The sequence below is a fragment of the Dasypus novemcinctus genome, chromosome 4 (assembly GCF_030445035.2).
Source record: "Dasypus novemcinctus isolate mDasNov1 chromosome 4, mDasNov1.1.hap2, whole genome shotgun sequence".
In the NCBI taxonomy this organism is placed as follows: domain Eukaryota; kingdom Metazoa; phylum Chordata; class Mammalia; order Cingulata; family Dasypodidae; genus Dasypus; species Dasypus novemcinctus.
Window position 1 is genome coordinate 133,433,312 of NC_080676.1, and position 4,588 is coordinate 133,437,899.

General features: G+C 38.0%; 1 pseudogene; it reads left to right on the forward strand.

Annotated features, from left to right (window-relative positions):
• Positions 1-221: 221 nt before the first annotated feature.
• On the forward strand, positions 222-3,020 carry LOC101425675 (mitofusin-1 pseudogene; annotated as a pseudogene).
• Positions 3,021-4,588: the final 1,568 nt, after the last annotated feature.

Here is a 4,588-nt window from a genome sequence, read left to right on the forward strand (position 1 = left end):
AGGGAGCAGCCTGCAGAGGAATGGCGCCGCCCACACTTCCCGTGCCGCTGACGACAACAGAAGCGGACAAAGAAACAAGACGCAGCAAAAGGACACAGAAAACAGACAACCGGGGGAGGGGAATTAAATAAATAAATAAATAAATAAATAAATCTTTTAAAAAAAAAAAAAAGAAAGACCTAGATGGAAGATAAAGTATTTTTGAAACCTAAACCTTGTGCATGCGAGCAGAGCCAGTGCTGAAGGGGCTCCCACGAGCATGTGTAAGGCTTGGAAGACATTTCTTCAGGCATAAGAAGTTACTGGAGTTTGTTCCTGAAAGATCACATTTTATTGAAGCAACATATAAGAATCCAGAACTTAATTGAAAAACCACTGAAGATGGTCTGCTAGAAATACAGGGGCATAGAAACAAACTTCCCATTATTAGCGATACATGAAAGTGGCATTTTTGGCAGAACAGGTAGTGGGAAGAACTCTGTTATCAAGGCAATGCTGTGGGATAAAGTTCACCCTAATGGGATTGACCATACAACCAGCTGCTTCCTGAGTATTGAAGGAACCTATGGAGATAAAACCTATCTTATGACAGAAGTATCAGAGGAAAATAAGAGTGTGAAGACAATTAATCAGCAGCCCTGTGCTGTCCATATGGACAAAGATGCAAAAGTTGGCTGTCTTGTACACCCGTTTTGGCCAAAGGCAAAATGTGCACTCTTAAGAGCTGATCTGGCTTTAGTACACAGTCCAGGAACAGATGTCACTACAGAGCTGGATTGATAAGTTTTACTTAGATGCCGATATAGTTGTTTGGGTTGCAAGTTTTGAATCAGCATTAATGAACATGAAAAAACAGTTTCTTTATAAACAACTTGTGACCGTTTGAAATTCTTTTGTGAATCCCAAGAGAAGAAAGATGTTTTTTAACTAATCCATTCCTATGAGTGTGGTACCTTTTGATTGCATTAGATTCACTTTGGATTGGACTATGTCAGTGAGGCATGAGCAGCGTGGGTCTCTACTCTCTTGGGTCTGATATAAATGGAGACACAGGGAGAGACAGACACAGAATAAGAGGAAGCTGCCATATGTGATCCAGCCACATGAGAGAAAGGACTCCAGGTTCAACTACAGTTGCAGGAAGGCAGAGAAGCCCTGAAAGGTTGAGAGAGGAGGCATGAAGAGATACAAGCCCTATGCCTTGTTGCTTGCCCACAGCTGAGCTCTAGGAGACAGCAGATTCTGGAGGGGAGAGCAGAGAACCCGGCAGAGATGAGCATCCCTCTTGCTTTGCCACATGGCAAAGGAGTGCTGATGCAAAATACCAGAAATCTGTTGGTTTTTATAAGGGTATTTACTTGGAGTAGAAGCTTACAGTCACAAAGCCCTAAAGAGTCCAACTCAAGGTACCATAAGAGGTACTTTCTCCCCCAGAGTCTGTTGCCATGTGTTGACACATGATGGCAGACATGTCTGCAATGGTTCAGTCTTCCTCCTCCACCCAAGGCTCCATGGTCCCAGTTTCTTCCAATCTCAGCTGCAGGCTGGGACAGTCTTGTCTCTCTCCTAGGGCTTGTTTCTCTCCTGGCTCAGGTGCTCTGCTCTCTCCACAAGACAGGCTGTGAAGAATGAGGTGAAGGGCTCATCTCTCCTCCCAGGGCCTCTGCCATGTCTAATGGAGCCTTCTCTCTTTTCTCATGACCATCTCCTCTGTTTGCTTACTTACTAGGCTCCAGAATAAAAACTCCAGCATCAAAACTCCAACTGTCTCCTTTGCTGTGCCGTGTAGTTTTCTTGGGGACTAAACGTCCTACTGACATGGCCCAATCAAAGCCTTAATCATTATCTAATCAAGTAAAAGGGAAACCTCTGAATCCAATACATTCTAATGTACTCAGAGGTACAGATTAATTTACAACATAATCCAATATCTATTTTTGGAATTCATAAATAATACCAAACTGCTAGAGCATCATTGCTGTTGCCTTGGTTTGGATATTTCATGGTCTCAGAACTGTAAGCATTTACCCCAAATAAATCCCCTTTATAAAAGCCAACATATTTCTGGTACTTTGCATCAGCAGCCCTGTGGCAAATTAAGATGCAACTTACTAAGTCTATTATTTTCACTCTGAATAATCACTGGAAAGCCTCTGCCTCAGTGCCAGAGTATATGAAAGATGTACTCAGAGAGCACGTGGAAAGATGTCTAAATTTCTTGGTGGAGGAGCTCAAAGTTGTGAATCTTCTAGAATCATGGAATTGTATACTTTAGTTTCAATAAAGGAAGTGCTAAGTGCTAGAAAGCACAAAGCACATGGTGTGCCAGAAAGCAGTGGACATTTGCTGGAGGATATCGGGCAAGATTATAGGAGTTTCAGCATTTCAATAAATCTTTGAGCAGCCAGCAGTGCAAAAATTTGAACAGCACATGACCAGAGCTAAACAGATACTAGATATTGTAAAAAAATATATAATAGAGCCAATAAATATGGTGGCAGCAGAGAAAAGGTTTTATTCAATGAAAGAGAGGGAAGAACAAGTTGATAGACTGGGATTTATTCAATATCAGATACATGTGTTAACACTGGAAGTTAAGAAAAAAGGTATGGAGACAAATAAGGTTTCCTACTGATAACAGATAAACTGTTGACTCTTTTGGTTGATGAATTTTGTTCTGAGTTTCATCCTACTCCTAGTGTACTGTAAGTATATAAAAATGAGCTAAATAAGCACATAGAAGATAGTATGGGAAGACATTTGGTTGATTGGTGCACAGTGAAATCACTACCTCTATGCTTTGATCCTAGCAAGAAATTAGTGAAACATTTGAAGTCATTACTTCTAGCTGGTACACAGAATAAACTACATACACGATCCCTTGCAAAAACTTTTATCTGAGCCATGACATAAATTGCCACAAATTTATTACATTACGTATGTATGGAGTTTGTTTCTTTATGAAAGATTGTCTTGGACCAACCATACTAAGGAGAGATCCTTCAAACAGCAGTTTATGAAGTGTGACACTGAAAAAACTGTGAATGATTCTTAGCTTCACAAGTGTAAACTGATTGCAGCCATTGAGTATAACATGAGATGATTACCACTTTTGCTCGCTTGCACCAACAAGTCTCAAAGACATCTGGAAGAAGAAATTGATAGATTATCCAAAGAGATAGATCAGTTGGAGAAAATACAAAACAATTCAAAGTTCTTAGGAAATAAAGCTGTTTAATTTGAAAATGAGCTGGAGAATTTTATTAAGCAGTGTCTGTGTTCAAATAATGCATTAGAATCTTAACAATAGGTATTGCTTTGGTGACCAGCATAATAGGAAATAGAACTTGGAAGACTGGACAGTTGCTATTTTATGAAATGAGTTCAAATACGAAATCCTAGTAATTGTACTTAAATAACAAATCCCTGTTGAGATTCTGGTAATGACCTATCTCAAGGTATTTGTATTTCTGAAGAGCGTTTGATATGTTGATATCTTCAGTTTTAATTTTGGGTAAAGAAAGGGTCAAACTATTTGATGTATTAAAATTTAGAAATTGTGAAAGAGTTTAAAGCATCAGAACCTATTATGTGAGCCCTGAGGGGTGGGGCCCTGGGCTTTTAATTAGGGATTTCTTTGTTTTTGATTCTGAAAAATTCTGCTTGCTGACCTCCAGGAGTTAGAGAATGCTCCTTTCATCTTCTTTCTCAAAACTAATTTTTGATGCCTACATTAATGAGAATAGTCACTTTTTAAAAATATATAAATTGCATTTCTCTACCAAAAAGGAGTGTGGAATGTTCATGAGTGTATTATTTATGCAAGATAACAATCCCATTTGTCATAAGGACATAAACCACTAATGAGTGGTGTTTTACTCCCTCCTTTTTATTGTCATTAAAACTGATATAAACTAGTATAAAGAATTGTTACTATAATGTATAATGTATAATGTATAAAAAGTGGAGTGGAATAATGTTTGTATATGCTCTTGAAGTTACATTAACATCAAACAAACATGATGATTATAGATGTAGGAAGTTAAATTTAAGCCCCATGATAACTACAAAGAAAATGTGTGAAAAAAAAATAAAAAAGGAAATGGAAGGTACTCAAAATTATACTCTACAAAAAATCAAATAAATATGAATATAGGCATAAACAGAGAAATTGAGGGACAAAAAGGTATAAGAATTGCAAAGACAAAATAGGAAAAGGGCAGAAGAAAATCCTAAATTATCAGTAGGTACTTTAATGTAAATGGATTAAACTCTTCGGTCAAAAGGCAGAGATTGGTAGAATGAAATAAAAGCATGACCCAACTAAATGCCACAATCATACAAAACCCAGTGCCTAAAACAATAAGACAATAATTCTTAATTCTCAGGAATGTTCACATCGGGTAGAGTAGCTCTTTGCCATGCAAGTCTGTGGGTCCAGTTCTTTGCTATATGGTTAACATTCTTTTGGAGTCAGTGGTATAGCTAACAAAGTTTGAACTTTGGTTATGACAGAGGTTCTCAAGAGGACAAATGGAAACACAAAAGACCTTAGCATTGAAATAAGCCTTCACTTTCAGAGCTTATC